The sequence below is a fragment of the Fukomys damarensis genome, unplaced genomic scaffold, assembly GCF_012274545.1.
Source record: "Fukomys damarensis isolate Sample0158 unplaced genomic scaffold, DMR_v1.0_HiC HiC_scaffold_5, whole genome shotgun sequence".
Taxonomy (NCBI): Eukaryota; Metazoa; Chordata; class Mammalia; order Rodentia; family Bathyergidae; genus Fukomys; species Fukomys damarensis.
Window position 1 is genome coordinate 6,683,076 of NW_022900917.1, and position 21,837 is coordinate 6,704,912.

Here is a 21,837-nt window from a genome sequence, read left to right on the forward strand (position 1 = left end):
GCATGTTCTAGAATAGAAAACATCTCCAAATCCAATTGCTAAGTCAAAACAGGTTCAAAAGCAGTGCATATGGCTCTGTCCCATTTGCACAGGTGGGTTTGACTTAGAAAACTGTGTTTCTGTTCTACATATCTACACATGTAAAATAGATAGGCAAGAAAACCTTTATGAAGTTGTCCCTCAGGATGATGGTAGCTGCTGCTTCTACTGAGAAAAACAGTGTCCAGAGAGCAGTATGAAAAAGTGTTTGGTTCTTCGTATGTCTAATCTACATCCCTTGAATTGTTACAGTGAGAACACATTCCAGAATTATCGTGCATATATATATTTTAATTAATTAAAAATCTATAGTGTACTGTCTTCTGTCATAGTGTCTGAATCTTTGTTAAATGACTGCAAGCATAGCACATTTTATAAAGGCGACATTTATATAACCAGGCATGTGGTGGAACTGCACAGTGTAGAAATGATGGATAGAACCGTCAGCGCTCTCGAAATGCTGGTGTTCTGTGTGGGAGCAGACACTCAGGCAGATAATTAAGCCTCACTGAGAAGGGGCTCTGACTGCAGATTGGCAAGGACTGGGAGAGAAGCAGAGCGGAAGTTTAGCAAATCCTCCGGTCTGGGTTACAGCTGATTTGGAGCTTGAAGGGTGGACAGTTCCCCAGGCGAAGAAGGTGGAAGGGAAATGCTGGCAAGATGAGCTATTCCGTGCAAGGGCTAGAAAGCAGAAAGGGGCAGGCCTGCATTTGGCGGGAGTATTTCCAGGACGTGATGGGTGAGGAAGCCGGGAGCCATGCTGGGAACCAGTTATGGCAGATCAGACAGGGCCATAGGAGCTGGATGTGTGTGATGTGCAGGCCACTGCGGGAGGCCTTGTCTTTCCTGCTGTCCCCCAGCACTTCTCACTCTACCCTGCACTGCCCGGTCTGACAGTGCCCCTCCCAGAATCCCCCCACTCTGTTTTGTAGCTTCCTTTTGTCACACTGGTGCTCTCCTGAACCTCTCTCCTAAAAGTCACCCTCTGTTCGCTCTCTGGAGGACAAAGGAGTCCAGGGCTCCATGCTGTCCTGCGGGTGGGCCGGATGTGCCCCGTTTTCTTGCTGCTAATCTGTCCTTGTGCTGTATCTATCTCCTCCCAACTCTGTCTCCCCGAGACCCTCCTCCTCACATCCCGCTTTTCCACCTTTGTGTCTCCAGCAGAGAGCATAGTTCTAACACACAGGAAGTGTAGAATAAATGAATTAAAATGAGTAAATGAATATCCCCTCCATTCAGTGGTGGGTTATTGATTACTACTATGCATTCTTACCCTTGGCCCATCAAACAATAGAAAGTCGTGTGGTTATAGGATGTTGTGATTATGCGGTGATAGGACGAGGTGCGTTTTAATGTAGAACAGGAAGAATAGTGGGTGGTGCATTCATGAGGGGCTCCATCATATTACAGTTCAGAGCAGATCAGAGGCTGTGTTGTTCATAAACACAAACACACATTTTTATTGAAAAGTAGGACTTTTCAATAAAATCAGTGTTGTAACAGAATTCATAGTTTTAATTTTCTTATGTTGAAGTATTTTATATAACATACGCCTGATTCATATCAGAGTTTTTATTTGGGTGACTAATCTTAGTAGAAGATGGACCTGATCACACAGTCTAACGTGGAGATGCCCTGGGCTCTGTCCTCACTCGGCGTCCTTTCCTGGTGCACCCCGCACTGCTATGGGCTTCAGAACCAAGGGTCTGTCTCGTGTCCAGTCATGGGCTGTGAGCTGTGACAGTCTTCTACACACAGTGCACCCCAACGAGCCCAGTATGTCGTAGGCACTGAATTTAAACAGTTCACGAGTAAGTCTTCGAGTTATTATATAGAAAATGTTTCCTAACCACTTACCTCATGCCTGACACTTAAAATGACTGATAGTTAAGTTTTCTTCTTTCAACTTCTGGGAGTTTGTAGGGGTCGCTTATCTAGCACATCTGAACATCATTGCAGGCACCTGACACAAAGCCGTCATCCACAGTTGATAATAATGGCTTTTTAGTCTAATGTGGCTTTTAAGTCATCTGAATTACAATACACAGAGGCACTTTCCTTGCTTTTCATGCTGCCCTTCTGTCCAGCCCTTCATCGTTGGGAAGTAGTCTTGTTTAAATAGAAAATAAAGAAAAATGGAGAAGTGCTGCTGAATGTGTTAACCTTGGAAATCAGAACTCTTTGAAAATAGGAACTGCAAAGCTGATTTGATAGATTATAAATTATTGTCCGATGCCTTTCCTGTGTAGCAGGTTTTTTATTAAAAAAGCAATATACTAATATTCTAAAAATGAAAGTGATGAAGGGAATACAAGTGTGCCATCACACACACACACACACACACACACACACACAGCTGGAGACTTAACAATTTGCTTTGAACAATGAGGCAAGTGGAGCATGAAATTAAGTGCTGGGCACATTAAATCTACAGATTTTAAACTTTCTTTGGTCACTTTTCCACAAAAACTAGTAACTCAAAAACTAGTTTCACTCTATAAAGAATTATGGGATAAAATGCATTTGATGGGTAGAAATACTGTGATGGAAAAGCTAGCTAAAAGCGAGGCTAGCATCACCCTGCTGGCAGTGAGAAAGATTTTTGCTGCTCCATAATCAATAACCCTAAATGACTCCAGAGGCTCTGCTGATGTTTGAAAGGTACAGAAAAATAATGTAATGGAGGAACATAGAACCAGTGGAAAATCAGTTTGGAATCCTTTTAGGGCATTTCTTTAAAGATCAGAAAAAATGTGGTACACTTGGTTCTCTCAGGTTTGTATATCAGATGTGTAACCCAGGTATTTTTATTATTAAGGTAATGTGCTTTTCAAATCAAGGAGGTCAAGAAATGCAGAAAGTACCTTTGAGCTTCCAGCCCCCTTTGCACCTGCTCAGAATGCCAAAAGACTAAAGGATCAGAATTAGGCCAGAGAATAGAAGTGGGAATTAACATGGATGCATAGACAGGGGACGAAGGTTTTTAATTTAACAACCTGGCCACTTTGAAGGGGAAAACAGAAATGGAATACAGAGATAAAAAGGGAAACTTATTAAAACGGAAGACACAGGAGGCAGATGGGATGAACACATGCTGGGAGATTTTAGACGGTGTCTTGTAAAGAAATGTGATGTAGTTAAGTAGAGCAGTTGCATTTGTGGAGTATCTTTTAGTGTCATTGTTGGTTCACACAAGCTGAGTGATGCTTGTGAAGTGCAGAGCTTTTCTTCTTTAGTGCTTGCTAACTGCTTCCACAGGGTCCAAGCTTTACCACACATAGCCTTCTTGGGCCAAGGGAGCATTACTCCGTGAGATTCCCAGTTTCTGTTTAGGGCTTTGAGTGATCTTCCCTGGACAAGTCAGTCAGCCTCCTACAGCTAGAGCACCGATCATGCTGGAAGAAAAAGCCAAGCAGTCGGAAATGGTTTGTTTCGACCAAGGCCAGAGCTAGGCTTTGTGTTTCATCAGGTCATGGTGGCCAGTCAGCAAGCGTGCTGGACTTGAACAGTAAGTGCCAGTTTCATGTTTAAGTCTAAGGAATAACCAGGATATGGTTCAGTGTTTCTTATCTTTTTATGCTGCTTTTGGAAAAGTGCAATACAATAGCAACCACCAAATCCCTTTTGCCTTCCTATCAGTGTGGGTAAGTTATGTTAACAGAAAGTAACTGATCTGACTTACTTATGTAGCTGCCAGCAAATATTGCTAAAAACACATTTTAACTCTGATTTCTGCCTGCCCTGCCCTTCTTCAGGAATAGAACGGTGGTGGTAGTAGTAGTACGGGGAGTAGCAGCTGTACCTGTAACAGTAGGAATCCTAACAGTAATATTGGAGACTGCCATTTCTTAATGATCACTGGAACCCGGCCTAAATGGCAAGTTGTAGGTTCATGTCCTAATTAAATACTCAGAGCAAACTTATGAGGTGAATATCGTATCTCCTTTATGGTGAAGTAGAGGCCTAGAGAGAGTAAATCACCTAATAATGATTCCATAGCTACTGAGTAGAAAAACCAGGCTGGAAGGTACTGGCAAAAAAACAGACCCAGGGATTAGTGGAACAGATTAGAAGATGCAGTAACAACTCCTGACATACTCAGCTACCTCATCTTTGACAAAGGAGCCAACCATCCTCCGTGGAGGAAAGATAGCCTCTTTAATAAATGGTGTTGGAAAAACTGGGCTTCAATCTGCCAAAGATTAAAGCTAGACCTGTATCTTTCACTATGCACTAAACTAAAATCCAAGTGGATTGAAGAACTAAATATAAAAACAGAAACAATAAACTTGCTGGAAGTTAGGTACAACTCTTAAAGACATTGGCATAAGAAAAGACTTTATAAACAAATCCAAGTAGTACTTGAACTAGCACAAAGAATCAACAACTGGGATCTCATCTTTTTAAACAGCTTCTGTGCTGCCAGAGAAATCACCAACAGAGCTAAGAGACAACCTACAATGTGGGAAAAAATTTTTACCAGCTGTTCCTCAGATAAAGGTCTACTATCTAGAATATACAAAGAACTCAAAAAAATCAGAGCCCCCAAATATAAAGATCCAATTCAGAAATGGGCATCTGAAATGAACAGACACTTTTCAGACAAAGGAATAAAAGCAGCAACTAAACATACGAAAAAGTGTTCACTGTCACTGGTTATTCGAGAAATGAAGATGAAAACAACACTGAGATTCCACCTCACCCCCGAAAGAATGGCTGCTGTCAAGAAATCAACCAATAACAAATGCTGATGGGGCTACAGGGAGAAATGAACCCTTCTCTATTGTTGGTGGGAGTGCAGACTGGTGCAACCACTGTGGAAATCAATGTGGAGATACCTTAAACAATTAGGATTAGAAGTCCCATTTGACCCAACTATTCCCCTGCTGGGTATCTTCCCAAAAGAGTTAAAAGAATCACACCACAGCAATATATACGCACCCATGTTTATAGCAGCACAGTTTGTAATAGCTAAAACTTGGAAACAGCCCAGTTGCCCATCAAATGGAGACTGGATAAAGAAGATACAGTTTTTTAATAAAATGGAGTACTACTCACCAATACAGAATGAGAAATCAGAGACATTTATAGCTAAGGGGATGCACATTGAGGACATTCTCTTAAGTGAAATTAATAGGACACACATGTTTAAATACCATATCGTGTCTGTGATGTGATAAACTAAAAGTATAAGGATCAAAATGTATAATTGATATTGTATAATAGCAAGAAAGGAGCTAAAGGTGTAGGGGAAGTGGGAGGGATAGGGGAAACGTAAGAAGGGAAAAGAAAAAGATATGAGAAAAGGAAAAACATGGAAACAGTTTTTGTAAATAGGGAAGGGAGGAGGGGATGAAGGGAGGGCAGGGATAAGGGGAAAAAATGAGAACCAAGACCTGTCATGTGAAGGTACAACATCTCAATGATGAATGTAGCTGTACTGTATACCTAAAATGTACCAATAAAAAAAAAAGCTGGGGACACAGATCTGAGAAGCCAGAACGAATGTCAGTTCTCAGTGACATGCAGCCTCACTTACTGAGACTTCTTGGTATGTTTGGCCCTCATCTGTGAGTATGAAGCACAGAATGGAGGAAAGGCCCCATCTGTGTTATTCAGTGCCCCATACCTAATAGAGTGCAGGGCACTGAAGAAGGATTCTGGAAATAAAAATGCCTATGAATGAATGAGACAGAACCATCAGAACGTTCAGATGCAGATGTACAGGGCCACTCATAGCCTTTGCGGACTGCTTCATTGCTACAGGTCCACGGATGGCTAAAGAAAGTGGTGTGTACTTACACAGGAGTGCTACTATTCAACCTCGGAGAGGAAGGAAATTCTGATGCATGTGAACAGCATGGATGAATCTTGAGGGCAGTATGCTAAATGAAATAAGCCAGCCACAAAGACAAACATGGTGCAATCCCACTTACATGAGTTTGTTCTACAGTGGTCAGCCTCAAGAGACAGAAAGTAGAATGCTCCCTGCAGGGGCTGGGGGAGAAGGAAGGGAGATTTATTATTTCCTGGATGGAAAGTATCAAAGATGAAAAGAGTTTTGGGAAATGGGTGGAGGGAACAGTTGTGCAGTGTTGTAAATGTACTTAACACTACTGGACTATGCACTTGAGAATAGTTAACATCGAACATTTACTTAATGTATATTTTACAGAAATTCAGAATATTTTAAAAACCCAACTCAGAAGGTTCAATATTTAGAAATTGTTTAGAACAAAGAAAAGAATAAACAAAGTGAAGGATATGCTGAAAAGTGTTTGTTTTTTTAATCATGTAAAATAATCATAATCATGCAAGATTCACCAGCGCTTAATCTTTAAAGGGCCTGCTCAGTGCCTGTCAGAAAGAGAAAGATAACCTGTATTCATGAAATTTCAAAATACTATAAAAATAATGTTCTAAAGCCTCCTTGGGGTGGGGGGGTGACCAAGACACCTAAAAAAAGAATGATTGAGTCTTAGGCTTCTCAGAACACTACTTGAAGGTAGAAAGCTGTAGGGTCCAAGCCATCACAAATGTGAGAGGGCTTTCCTTCAGCATAGAATTCTACATCTAGCTACGCTTCAATTAAAACATGAAGGTAGCATGATGACCTTGTCACACAAGGATGGAGGATGCTTACCTCCTGCAAGCCCTTTCTGAGGAAGATACTTGTGAATGTGCTCTAGCAGAGAGATCATCCCCAGTCACTCACCCTCCCATGCAGGACAGCAGTCAGTGCCGGTCCTACACATTCCTGTGTGCTAAATCTATGCCTCACTCCCTCTGGAGCAAGGAAGACTTTATAAGGTAGATCTCTGGCAAATATTTTGGATTGGGTAGGCAGAGAATATGACTAAATTTTTTTAAATGATGCTTTAAAGAAAAGAGGAAAAGAAATAAAATTAGATAACACACAGACCCAGATACTTCCTAAAATCACTTTGCGTCAAATATGTAGTAAACTAAACTTTGGCATGAATTTAAGCAACTGCTGTCAGGTAAGAAAGGAAAATCTTTTTACTTTTCATGTTGGGAAACTTCTTCAAGATTCCCAAAGACTATGACATTGTCCTGCTAAAAATGTGACAAGTGAGAAATAATCCAAACAAACTAATTGGTCCAGCATTTGAACAGTGTTTACAAAGTCATAACCAGATAAATGCTGCATATTGATTTTTAACTTTAAATCAATCCACAATCATAGCATAGCAGACCAGATAGAGGCTGTAGGACTGAATAAAATATGTTATTAACCTTGACAGCATAAAAGTAACACTGTAGATGACTGAGTTGGGGGGCTTTGAAGGAAAGAGACAGAAAAACTAATAAGGCTACAAAAATGATCGCTAGAAGAACTAATAATAATACCATTGTGTACATTTGGAAGAGTAGATGAGAGGGGAGAGCTGTCATTTGTATGCTGATTTCTAATTATTTTCATTTGGCTATCAATAGATAATTCTCTAATTTTGATAAAGGGACTGAAAATACAAAACATTAAGAGGTTGTCCTAGAAATCGTAACTGAAGTTGGAGAAGGGAAATATATGTGTTAAAACCAGGTGTGGGCTCAATTTTGAAGAAAAAAAAAAAACATTGCCATTGAAAAGAGGCTGAACAAGAAGCATGCTTTTCTACCCTTTCATGCAACTTACTTTTGTAAAATCATGTACAAACAACCAGACTAGTAGGGAATAGTGACTATAGAACATAACAGTTACTGAAATTATGAGTCACAGATAGGTAAATATCTGTCCACAGGAGAGTGTGGCCACGAAGGTGCACACATGGGCCTGGGTTTTGGACAGTTTATAAATAGAAGAATAAAAGCATGAATGAATCAAGTTTTTTCTTTATATAAAAGCCTGCATTTAAAAAGTAAATGCAAATGTGAAAGAAAAACGTGTTTGCATTGTTATCTCAGGATTCATGTCACCCCTAGTTTATCCATTTCCTGATTACATGTTGGTAATGAGACTTAGAAAGCTCTTTCAGCATTATATACTGTTATGGTTTGGGTCTAGCTGTCCCCCCAAAGCACCATGCAGTCACAGGTGGCTTTTTCAGAGGTGGCTAAATCTAGAGTGTGTGACACTGGGATTAATGGTGTGTGGTTACTAAATCAGTACACTGATTGGCTTGACTTAGCAGTACCCCACTTCCAGCACCAAATTTCTGTTTTAATTGCTTTTCTCTTACTGCTGAGACAAAATACCTGACACTCACAAATTAAAGGGAGAAAGATTTATTTGGCTTAAGATTAGTAGAGGTCTCCATCCATAGAAGGCTCCAAGGCAGGGTAGCACATGGCAGAGGGGCAAAGCAGAGGAGAAACAGCAGTTCTTTGTAGGCCAGGATGCTACAAGCAAGTCCCTTATATTGTATCCAAGCATTTAGGCATTCCCTAAATACCCTGTGTCCAAATAGCAGTTGTGAGGTGGGGTGTCAGCATGTGAATTTTGAGGGGACGCAAATATTTACGTCATAGCAGCCCCAGTTGACTTAATTATCATTTTGCTAACTGAACAGATGGATAAAGTCTTTTACCATCAAGAAGTTGTGGAGCTGGAGGGTTGGTAGTCCTTTGAGAAAGTTTAATTTGAATTCTTAAGCATTGTTTTGGAGACTTCGCATAGGCCAAGCTCTCCCATAGCTCATCCGAGGTGTGTAGGCGCTCCCATCCCGAGCCCTCACTCTGCCTCATTAAACAGCATGGCAGTAATATATTTTGTGGTGCTTCTGCTTTCTCCAGTGGGCCAACAACATGGTGGCCGCAAGAACCCATCAGCCCTTTTCTGTATCCAGATGAGACGCTCAGCCTTGTGATTATTTCATCTGACCTTCACGGCTGTGTGATATGGGCTAAGTAGGTGTTTTCATTCTCATTTCTACTGGTGATACCAATGGGAAACTGAGGGAAGCAGAGCACTGTCTATCGTGTGGGACAGAAAAGTGCCACCTTCCACTGTGAGGAGAGTGGGAAGAGCCCTGGGGTGGGGTCCAGATGATTCTGAGCTCAGCTCTGCTCTTGGCATACCCAGATTAGGACAGAGTCGGGCTTGTCTTTGATCAGGTTTGTCTTAATTAAGTCATTAAGAAGGCGGTCCCTCAGTGGGAGCCTCAGTAACAGCTCGCATCTTTGATCACCATTTGTTTCACCACGTCTGTCGAGCTAGTGTGAAGGAAGCATGGAAGGTGACATTATGAAAGACCTAGAGTGAAAGAAGCCCGAAACTCACTGGCAGTGCGACCCCAGATGAGCCTCACTCAGGCTGTTTCTTTCTTTCTTTTTTTTTTTTGGTACCGGGAATTGAACTCGGGTCCTTGTGCTTGCAAGGCAGGCCACCGAACCGCTGAGCTAAATCCCCGGCCCTCAGGCTGTTTCTTTATAAACGAGATGATACTGTAATTGTTTTGTGGGCTGTTGGGAAGATTCTCAGAACACTCCTATCCGTACTCTGTTACAACCCTGCATCTTAGGTCTTGTCTAGAATCGCATCAGGATGGTCTTTGCCATCTTCCCGAGACTGATTTGGCCAGGCTTGACCACACATGTTCTCGCAGGGACCTCAGAGTGCCAGGAGCATGTGAAACACAGAATTTCTTTTCAGAACACAGTGGAGACCTGGCCTGTCATCTCTGTCATGTCCTTTCATTAAAACAAGTCACCTGGCTCCTCCTTGTGCCCCGGACTCTACAGGTAGGAAAAGAGACACCCGCCTGAGAGAAGACCTCCAGCCACACTGCACAATGTGGTTCCCACTGAGGACATTTTGTTGTCAGCCTACTACATCATGGTAGAATCTGAGGTGACAATTGTGATCAGTAACTTTTTATGGAAATTATTTGCTTGTATTTTTTTTCTTTTTATTGAGTTTATTGGTACAATCTAGGTATACAATACAGTTACATTCATCATTGGGATTTTGTACCTTTACATAATAGGTCTTGATTCTCATTTTTTCCCCTTGTCCCTGCCCTCCCTTCACCCCCTCCTCCCCTCCCCATTTACAAACACTTTATTACCATTTTTTCAGTTTCTCATATTTGTTTTCCTCTCCCTTGTTACTTTTCCCCCACCCTTCCCACTTTCCCTACACCTTTAGCCCTTCACTTCCTATTTCACATTATTAATTATCTCATTAGGATCCTGTGTACTATTATAGTTTTTCACACCAAAGAAACTCTTTGGTATTTCAGTTAAAGAAATCTCTGTATGAACATTAAAAATAGGGAATCCTAAAATAAAACTAAAAAGGAAAGTAAATGAGAAAAGGCAATGATGTTACATTAAAATAACCCTTAATTCTGGAGATGAAAATGGTCCCTGAACATATTTAAATTGCTTCTTGCTCTTATAGTCTTATCTTATTCTTTTTTTCATTATTCAGAGAATACTTTATTAGTTTCTGTAATCAAGCCCACGTAGATATGACCTTACATATTTAGTACGATGTGTTACCCCTGTATTCATGGAAAAAATAAAAAAATTTTTTAAAAAATTAGCATTTCTAGACCAATATGGCTGTCGATTTCTGTACAGTGCCTACTCAGCACAGTAAATTGGGATGAGATGACTATTTCCAAAATTGACAGCACCATTAAAGTTTCCCAAAATTCAATTTATATATATATGTGTGTGTGTGTGTGTGTGTATTTATATTTATATAAAAAGACTAATAATAGCAGTATGTTATGCATCAATAGCAGCAACAGCTTTTCCAGGTTCTGCAGTTATCCGAACAAAATTATAGACATTCAGCACATTCCATTAAAAAACACAAAACAACAAGAAACAAAGGAAAGAATAATATCCAGAAAACAGCAAAATTCTGTTGCTGTTGTGGTACCTGACACCATTTTTTTAATTAGCATCTTAATCATCATCTGGAAAGAGAACATTCTAGAGTAATATCATTAAATGTAGCTCTCATAAAGCATGGTCCCTACTATGTATTGTAAAGCAGATGTAAGATATTTTACATTCATAGAGGTATGATACAGTACCGTCTTACATCAATAATACTAGAATCAGTTTTGGTTTGAAATTTACTTTGTCTGCAAATAAGATTGCTACCCCTGTTTTTTTCTGAGCTCCTGTCACATGGAGAATTGTTTTCTATCTTTTCACTTTCAGTCTATGGGCTTCTTTTTGCACTAGGTGTGTTTCTTGTATACAACATATTGTTGGATTTTGCTTCTTATTCCATTTTGCCAGTCTGTTTCTCTTGATTGGTGAATTGAGGCCATTGACGTTGCTGGTTATAACTGGTATGTACTGACTTATTATTGACATGTTATTGGCCTTTTGTTGACTCTTTTACTTTTTCACCTTTTCCTTTTAATTTCTTGCCTTGCCTATTTGATTTGCTCTGTTGGGCCCCATGGTGGTGTTGCCTTCATTGTCTTTTTCTAGGATCTTATTTAGAATTGCTTGTAGTGCTGGTTTGGTATTCATGTAGTTTCTGAGGTGTTCTTTCTCATGAAGTGTCTTTTATTTCCCCATCCATTTTGAAAGAGAGTTTTGCTGGATACATCAGTCTAGGTTGGAGGTTGTTCTCTTTTAATACTTGAAATATCTCATTCCAGGCTCTCCTTGCCCCAAGGGTTTGTGTTGAAAAGTCTGCTTTGGTTCTGATGGGCTTTCCTTTATATGTGATTTGTTTCTTTTCTCTTAATGCTTGTAGTATTTTGTTCTTCTGTTGGGTTTCTGGGACCTTGATTATTATATGTCTAGGTGTAGATTTTTTTTGATTGTAGCTAGTTGGGGTCCTATATGCCTCAGTTATCTGAATGTCAAATTCTTCCCCTCTGTTTGGAAAGTTTTCTGTCATTAATTCTGTGAACAGCTTTTTAAAGTCATTTGTATTTTCTCCTACTACTTCATGTATTCCTATCAGTCTTATGTTATTCTTCTTTGCATCATCTAGGAGTTGTTGGATTGATTTCTCATGATCCCTTACTGTTTTTTAAGAGACCTTTCTTTTCATGGTCACTGACTGCAATCTTATCTTCTATAGCTGAGAGTCTATATTCTCATTCTTTTATTCTGTTGTGTACACTCTCTATGGAGTGTTTAATCTCCTGGATATCTGTTTGAATCTGTTTAATGGATTCCATTTCTTTCCTATGTTGGGCGTTTATTTTTTCCATTTCTTTCTTATGCTGGGCCTTCATGGCTTCTATCATGGTCCTGAGCTCATCTATTTTTTTGTCAGTTTCTGCTCTAGAGTCTCGAACCGTGACTTCCATTTCATTCACTAGCTCTATGGTTATTTGGGAAATTATTTCTGTTTTGAATTTTTCTAGAGCCTGATTGATCTGTTTGGTTACTTCCTGTGCTTTGAGTTCAGGGTGCCCTGGTGGTTTATTATCAGCCTTTTCATCCTCATTTGCCCTACTGTTTGCCATTGGTGAACTGGAAGTCTGTCCTTGTGTCTTGCTTAAGTGTTTTCTCATTTTTATTTTTGTTGTTGCGCTGTCCTTGGTTTAATCTCTGGGTTATCACCCAAATCTTCCTGATATATTTGCGCCCTAGCTTTTGTGTCTCTAACGACCCACAGACATTCTCATCTTTATAACAGAGATACAGCTCATCAAATCAACCACAATGCTTTTTCCCAACTGATACAATCAGCAGCACATTAAGATCAAGCACAACTTGGATACTGACCACTTGTGGTAGTCACTAGTCTATCACCCTTAAATCATTTGAATTAAATTGAAATCAAGAAGAAGTCCAGAACATGTCTGCAGTGGACAAAATTTCAATATAGTGTATTTACCATTTAATGGCTCAGACAGAGCAAGGATGCAAGTCCCCTGGTCTCAGTCAGCTGATGGCTGAACCCCATGACGCTGACTGACCTCGGGCTGCAAGGCCCAGATTGAGTTCCCCAACCTTCTGAATGGTTGAACTCCACAACGTTCTATTACAGGTTTCCCACGCCCTTTCTTTAAAGATGTTTAAAGTTGGGAACTCAGAAAAATACCCTTGATGACCACCTCTGCCTCTGCAGAGTGGGTCCAAAGACTGGCACAGTCAGGAGGTCCGAGAGTGCGGTGGGGGGGACTTATGGGGGTTCAGGAGCACCCGCGCAGCTACCTTCCCGGCGCTTGAGCGATGGCGGCTGGGTCGGGAGCAGGCGTGTCTCTCCTTCCCAAGGTGGATCGGGGCCCAGGCTACCTCCCAGCGCTTGAGCGATTTGGGCTGGTTCAGGAGCAGGCGTGGCTCTCCTTCCCACGGTGGATCGGGGCCCAGCTATTTGCTTGTATTTTTGCTTTTCTCATGCTTTTATTAAAATTTGCATAGAGGTTTGCTCATATAGTATATGCTTGATATATGTGTGCCTGTTGGCCCTGCATGACCGCAGGCAGCTCTCCTAGGGTGTGTGCCTCTGTGTGGATAACTGATGGGCTTTCCTGCTGTGTTAAAACAGAGAAGATGCAAAGCACAGCGTGACCCGCTCAGCGCCGCCGCTCCTAGGGTGTGTGCCTCTGTGTGGATAACTGATGGGCTTTCCTGCTGTGTTAAAACAGAGAAGATGCAAAGCACAGCGTGACCCGCTCACTTTGTACTTCTCTTGACAGACAGAATAACCTGAGCAGATAGAAAGAGCAGGCCCTACTAAGCAGAGTCATCCGGGATACCTGAGATATCTTCTTCTTGTTGACTGCCTGTACATATCTTGTTTATTTCCTCTGTGAGGTTTTATTGTTAGAAACTCTGATGCCCAGCAGCATGCACTTGGGGCCAGTGCAAGCATCGCTTCAGTATTTGATCAGCAGAATCTGCACAGTTGGAGAGTGAACTCTTATAAATAGCTCTGTAAGGTGCCTGGAGAATCTGGGCTGTAGCTTTGGCCTGGCACTAAACACATGACTGTCCTAGGGAACAGAGGAAGGCTGGCTGAGTCTCGGGGGGAAACTAGTGGACCCTTGCTCCCCGGAAGTCACAGATCTTTGGGTAGTCTGAACAATAGTGAAGTAGGACTTGCTTGAACATAAAGGAGCATCTCTTTGGCTCTCCTAATTTAGTGTCTTTATCTTTCCCTCATTTTTCCTTCCTCTTCCTGTATTTTCTCAGTGGCTTCTTCTTATGATTGATACCTTCATTCCTTTTCTATTGGTACCTTTTGATCCTCCTTCTTTATCAAGGGCATTTCTTTCACTCTTAGATGACCACTTTTAACACCATCTCAACATTACCAAAAACTCAGGGCACCTGGGCTCCAAAGTCTACCTGTGCCCCCGTGTTGTCCTGCTGTTTCTCCAAATCAGGCTTGAGAACCTAGCAGAAAAGCATATTAGTACTATTCAAGAGAGCCCAACATATACTATCTGGACACAAGGTATGTGACAGGCACTGCGTTTCTGGTCCTTCTACAAATCCCAGGGTAGGGACTATCTGCAGTATATTGAGGAGCATGTTTATAAAGGTTCGGTGATTGGCTCAGGGTCCCCAGCACTGGTGAAATTCACCAGAGGTGGCCTTCACTCCAGGTCTGTGCAACTCTGAATGCCAAGCGTGTTTCATCATGTCACACTTGCTGGCATTCTGAGAAAGAAAAAAATAATTCAGGATCCAATATGGGCACTGTCCTGCTAAGAATTTTAGTGCCGCGCTGGCTCTGGATTTTTAGCTCAGTATGAGAGACACCTCCCACCCTGAGAATGTCAGGAGCACAGCTGGGGCTTGAACCAGTTTTCTGATGTTAAAGGATATAGGAGCTGTGATATACGATGGCAGGCCACACAGTTCTTTCGCTCATTCAACAGATAATTACTGAGTGCCTGCCTTGTGCCTGGCACTGTTATAAAGTTTGAGATTCTTCACAAAATAAGACCTTAGGTCTTGTGCAGGGGGCAAGGTGGTGTCAAGAGACAGATAATAAACAACAGATCAAACAGTTGAATCGGAAAGTGTGTTGCATGATACTTGCCACGGGGAAGGAAACAGTAAGATGAGGCCATGAGTATTGGAGGCACCAAAGAGGAGAGTGTTGGGTTTTATTTAGAGAGATCAGAGTAGGACTGACTGAAAAGAGAGCGCTTGAGCAAAGGATTGAAGGAAGTAAGCAATTAGCCATGTTGGTGTCTGGGAGAAAATTCCAGGCAGTATAAGAAATGGGCACAGTTAGCATTTTTGCATACCAGAAAGGAGACTGGTAGAGTAGAGGCAGAATTCACTAGGGAAAGAATAACAGAGTATCTTGGACGAGCCAAATTGTGTAAGGCCTTGGAAGCTATTTTAAAGGTTTTAAATGAAGGTAAGCGAAGAACAGAGTTGTGTGAGGTACCCGGATGCAGTCATCTAGGTGACACTGAGCATGTTTCCAGTCGTGATTGGGGCAGCATTGCTGATGGAGTGGTTGAAGTTGGATGCATTTATTTGAGAGTGGAACCCTCAGCTTTCTATAATAGATTAGATGTGGAATATACTTGAAAGAGAGCAGTGCATGTTGAGTTCGAGACTTGGAGCTTCAGGAGGAAGTTTCTGCCAGACAGGAGATCCTACCAGTGAGATACGGTGGTGAAAGCGACAGGTGGAGCCGTCTGAGGGAGGCCTAGGAGGTCCATATCGGACATGCTGAGTTTAAGGTGTGTACATACTGGGTGTAGAAATGGACTGTGAGGTTGTCTACTGCAGAGAGGATTCTGTAGATTGGGGAAGGAATGGGCTGGAGACACGGTTCAGAGCTCATTATACCAGACATGATGAGGAGGCGGGGAGAAGCCCTGAGACCCAGCGGAAAGCACTCATGCAATACATGGAATGAAACGTAGTGTGATGGGAGCTGAAGAGATTTGTTTTGCATTTTTTTCAAAAGATTGGGACTCAAGAATCAGAGAGAAAGATGATAGAAGTTTACTTTAATTTCATTGTGAAAAAACATTTTAAACCGTTAACACTTACTAGCAATGAGTGGCCTATTTCATAGGATGTCCTTTCTGATACTGTAAATTTTCAGGAGAAGTATTGAATCTAGATCAGTATTTGCCCAAAATCTGTGTGGCAAAAAAGAAAAAGGAGGGGAACAGAAACAGTCACTTTCCTTCAAAGTTTCAGTTTCTGCGAATCTGTGGTTCTTACCACTTAGGCGTGAAAAAGATTATCGCTAAAATTTGTTGTAGGCGGAGTAGGGGGAAATACTTTCTCAGGCTAATTTTTTTTCCCCTTAATGATACCACCACAGTGACATCCTAGAACAGTGGTCCTCACGATTACAGTCCTCATGACAGGACTCTCTAATGTTCTTGAAACTCACTGAGGGGTTCAGTGACACACTTGACACAAATACAGGAGAATAACCAGTAAAAGTATGACAGAGTAACTAGTACCGAGAGCTATGTGGTGGTTAACTGGGATTCCAGACGATGAGATGAAACTTGCAAAATAACACTGAGGTGCACAAAAATCCACCTTCAGGTTAGGAGAGCTCTACGTGACCAGCATGAACCAGTGATGGGACTCAGTAATACTACGGATGTAGGTTTTCAACAATAGATTTCACTTTTGTGGTTGATTCCTTGCGGACACTTACTTCGTGAAGGAAGCATGAACGACCTACAGTGTTAGTGGAGCAGAACGGAAAGCAGAAGGCCCACCACAGATGCTAGGTGAGAACAGTTGGAAAAGCTCATGATGCCAACGTGTGTGCTTGGAAAGGTTCCCAAAGCTGCTCCCCCACTGCTGCGACCCCAGAACTGTGGACACTGTTGAGAGAAGAAAGGAGCATCACGCTCTAGGAAGTGTGAAAGGATCCACGTGACCCTGAAGCACCAGCCGTGATGAAAAAAGGTGAAGTAGTGCTACGCTCATTTGTCTTTCACTCGCCCATTAGTAATTGTGTTCATCATTTACCTGCAAGGTCTCTGGCAGTGAGATTCCTTCTCTTCGGGAGGCATAAAGTTCAAGAGCTTCATCGTTCATAAAATATTGTGGTGGAAACCCAAGAAAATGACCATTGAAGATGAATTTTATCACCTGTCCTACAGACAGAATACTACGGGCCAGAAACCTTTTTAAGACTTTCTAACCACCTCCTTTGATGAGAGTTAATGTGACCGAAGAGGGCATGTTAGTGTTTAAAAATCAGTACGTTTTTATTTATTTTTAATCAGTAAGTTTTTAAAGCTGAGTGTTCTCTGAACTAGGTTATTCCTTCCTGATATTTACAGGCCATTTTTGGAGGGAATGAACCTTTTAAAAGCTGCGAAAGTTGTGATGAACAGTTTGCTGTATGTGTGTGTTTCCTCCTGTCCCTTCTACATCTTGAATAAGATAAAGAAAACGGTAATCAACAAAAGGACAATAAACTAAAGGATATTTTAAGGTAGTCACCCATAAGGAAGGATAAACTTGAGTCATTTGTCAGAAAATGGTTGCACGTCGACCATGATGTGAAGTGAAATAAAGAGACACAGAAGGTTAAGTATTACATGGTCTGCTTTGTATGAGAAACTCAAAAAGAAAAATAAGAGATTATAGGAAAAGGGGAGATAGGGTTTTTGCAAAAGGGAAAGGGACCAAGAGATGGAGGGAGGAAGACAAAAGGGGTGGAAAACAGAGTGGAGATGTGATTTGTACACGCACCAGATCCTTACCAGGAGTGCAGTCACGTACTGCCGCGTGGACTGAGAAGAAAGAAAAGCTGAGAAAACTTGCAATAAAAAGTAAAGATAGTAAGAGAACGCAGTTCTTATAGCTTGTGAACGCAGGCTGAAAATGTGTTTACCACTTTCTGTATTTTCCTGTACAGCTCACATCATCTACCAGGGCATCTCAGAGTTCTGCTTTTTCCTAGTCAAATGACTACCTTGATGTAAACTTACCTAGTTAAGGGTTTATACAACAGTTGAGAGCTTAAAATTGCAGTGTTCGCTTATAAACAAAACCCTCGTATATTAAAAGAGAATTTATATTACAAAATGTTAAGGGATGACGAGATTACAAAATAAAACTTCAAAGGCATTTTGAAATATATTTTTAAATATCAAACTTCCTCAGAGAATTTAATTATTGTATTATTTAGCAAAACAGCTTCAAGTTTACCTTGGGGAACTCTAAACTCAGTGTTTAAGAGTGTTTATACTTAAGCAGAAATCAGAAATCACTATAAAATATAGCTGAAATTATTGTATGGGGTGAGTGAAAATAATCATTTGCAAAATAATTTGGCAACATCTTTTCCCTCAGGAATGTGTATTTTGCATAAATTCTCTCTGGGAAAAAAAACAAAGTAAAGACATCTGAAATGCATTTTCATTTTGAAAATGAAAATATAGAGAGGCCAGGACCAGTTCAGAAAGGAAATGCAGTACCTGGGATTCCGCTTGGTATCAGAATGCATTGGGGTTAGGATAATAAACCGCCTCCGGCCTCTTTCGGGCAGCAGAACAGACCAAAATTATCTTCGGGCTGTAAATTCAGGAGTGATGTGGTAGAAGGGAACATGGAGAAAGAAAAAACTGGGGCAAATGGTTTTTTAATGTTTGCCTTTGGGCAGGGTGTTTTTTTCTTATTAGTTTACTGCTCCTAGTAAATGTGAAATGCTTCATCTCTTTGCTTTATAAACTATTATTTGGGTTTAGGCTCCTACTGTGAAAAACAAAACAAAAGCCCAAAGCAATAGGGCCTGGCAGCGTGTCAGAGAAAATGACACTGGTGATGGGTGTAGACACCTGCGAGTGTTGGGAGCCCCCAGAAGGAGGTGACCCCACTGTGCCTCCCGTCCCTACCTTCATTGGGGCCGTATGTTGAATCCCATGGGTGAGGCTGTTACACGCGCTTCTCCACGCTGTTCCAGGTTGCACAGGAAGTAAAGCTGAAGCTCCGTGAAGGCATGGGATTCACCTTCAAAGCTTGCTTGCTTTTGGGAGGATGTAATGCTGATGGAAGGAAGCACATGTGACCCGGCTTTACTTGCACACTACGAGAAGAGCAGTTCTGGGAGAACAGGAGAAGACGGGCTCTGAGAACCCAGAGAGAAGAGCGGACTGGGCATTTGGGGTCACCGTGCCTCTTAAGTAAAGATGTAGCAAACGAATAGCAATTTCATTGTACAACCCAGGCTAAGACTCAACTGATAGATAGGGTCAATATTATATCTCTGCTTGGACGAGAAGAGATCAACAGTATTTATTCCTGGTAGGAACCTTTATTTCCCATTCCATTGTTCTGCCAGTTTCTATGGGGATTCATCCCTATTGGTTCATAGTTTTAAGCTTTGCGTTTCCTCCTCTGCAAACGAGTGTTGCCACTTTGCTCCTCAGGAATGTGTGCTGCCGGAGAGGTGAGGAAACTTCTTGAGTGTTAACCTCAGAACTACTGGATTTATGATGAAAGGAAAATGAATAGCAGAGCATCCGTGGTGGGCTGGCTAGGAAGTGCTCTGAGTTGACTTGGCAAGTTTGGGCATATCTTTGCCCGATGCCTTGTCAGAAAGGCCAGTGTGGGTGGAAAGGTTCTTCTGTTCCCTAGGAAGTGGGCAAGTTGAAGAATGACCTTTCAGGAAGGAGGAAGCTTAATATATTGATGTATAAGCAACTTCATCTTCCTGCCATTCCCTTCCTAATTTATAGCCTTCTGTGACTGGTTTATAGGAGTCTTCAAAAAATGTGATTAGCTTTACTTGCAAGAAACTTGCTGGAGTTCTGCAGTGATGATGTGTCAGCTCTAAACTCATTCAGCTAATCTGAAGGAAAATTTGTAGAGCAAGAAAGAGCCAGATTCAAAGGTGCTGACTTGTGAGACGTGGTGCTAAGTGCATCTCTACCTAAAAGGTCTTAAATTCTAGTTTCCCAGTTATGCAAAGGAAAGAAAGTAACCATGGGCAAGAAGAAAAACACTGAAAGTCAACATCAAGGACAACAGAAAACACATACTCCATGCCCAAGATTCTACTTCTCATCAAAATTAGGAAAGCAGCCAGTATGGTTTCCAAGAGGTAAGAGGGAAAATGGTTGGAAGCTTGAGACTCAGGGCTGAAGGTGCCAGGCAGAGGTGGCTGTGTTTGATAGGGAGCCACAGAGGATCCTTACATCATAGGGAAGAATAACTGGGGCTGGACCAGAAGCTGCATACTGGTTGGATGGAGAGGCAGGCCTGTGATCAGGGCCTCAGTGAAATCATTTCATTAATTCATTCCCTCATTCCTGTATACACACAGAGCTTCTGTTAAATGCAGGCCACTGTAGGGGGCACACAGTTACAGGGGTGCTCAGTTACCCTGTTCATTAAGCACGCATTGCGGTGTTCTAATTATTAGGGATGCAAAACAAATGCTGTCAAACCTATGTGGTGTGAGACAGTTATTTACGATGCTCACTGTGATGGTGTGAGTAGGGAATTAACTTAGTTCATCAAGGGAGCTCTGTCTGTATGACAGGGCACCTGGGTCCTCTGCTAGAAGAGCCAGAGGCTGGTGGCTGGAATCATCTGCAGCTTGTAAGCTCCTTTCTAGTGGCTGGTAGTGTCTGTCTGCTGACACTTTGGTTGAGGATTGGTCAAACTTCTACACACGGTCACTTCATGTGGCCTGGGTTTCCACACAGTGTGGTGGCTAGGTCTCAAGGGTGAATGCTAGAGTGTGCACCAGGCAGAAGCTGCACCCTTTTTATGACCTAGAGTCAGAAGTCACATGGCATCAATTCCCTGTGTTCCATTGGCCAAGGTGTCACACACCCTACCCGAGTGTAAAGGGAAACATCAACCTCAATTATCAGTGTTAGCCACATTGAATGAGAAGTAGACAAATATGTATGAATATACAAATATGCTCACATACATAATGTGTGGACATATATGTATATATTTGTCTGCATAATATAAAAATAGAGTATAGGTATAAATAAAGTTATATATACTTTATATTTTACATGAAATGTTAAAATATTTATATCTTTTATATATACTCTGCATGTGTATAACACTGTACATGTATGTATACACACATTTATCAAGTTATGTTTGAAAAGTAGAATCTGCCACATTTAGTAAGAATGGAAGAGAAATGATCACGATGCAGAGTAGAAAGGAGTAAGTGTTCTTGATCATTATATAAATGGTGGCCTTTGGAAATATATTAATAAAATACATACTTGAGTGCTGTGCCTTAGAAACTTGAGTCACGTGCATCCTTCTCCCACTATTTTTACAATAATATTATGCCACCTTCTATAACATTGTTGCCTTAATCATTCTTTAAATAGGGCCACTGAGTTTTTACTCAAAAGTTACTACATAAAACTTATTTTATCCTGTAATTTATTTGCCATAAAATAAAGGTAACTTTCAATATAATGAAAGTAAACAGAACAACTAGATGTTAGATTTGCTGCTTTCTGTAAAAGGTTCTGTAATGAAAGCAATGTTTGTCTTTGTAAAACCAAAACAAAGATAAAACAAAATATCTTTAACAAGTGTTGAAAGATGCTAAATCACACTCCTAGCAGCTTAAAGCTTCCATTTTGCTTTGACTTACGAGAGAAGTGAAAGGAAATGACACCTAGTGCGAAGGGTCATGCTGTCTAAGCCTGGCCTTTACCCCACCAGGAACCTTTACAAAACTGTTGCTCTCATGGCCCTCATTTTTTTGGGCAAACATCCACCCAGATGTTACAGATTATTCATGTTGAACCTCTCATCTCGCCTTAACCAAAGAATTGGGATCCATAGAGAAGACAGGCATGGTGCATGGAGCCCATGCTTATTAATAAAGCTAGTTGCAGTCACCACTTGTCAGAGGGTGGGCCCTTGATGCCTCTGAATGTGTCTCATTTTTTGTTTTTTTTT

At 41.3% G+C, this 21,837-nt stretch overlaps 1 protein-coding gene across 3 annotated transcripts in view; it reads left to right on the forward strand.

Annotated features, from left to right (window-relative positions):
• Samd12 (sterile alpha motif domain containing 12) overlaps positions 1-21,837 on the forward strand; it is a 360,178-nt gene that overhangs the window by 125,812 nt on the left and 212,529 nt on the right. The gene's annotated exons all lie outside the window — the stretch shown is intronic.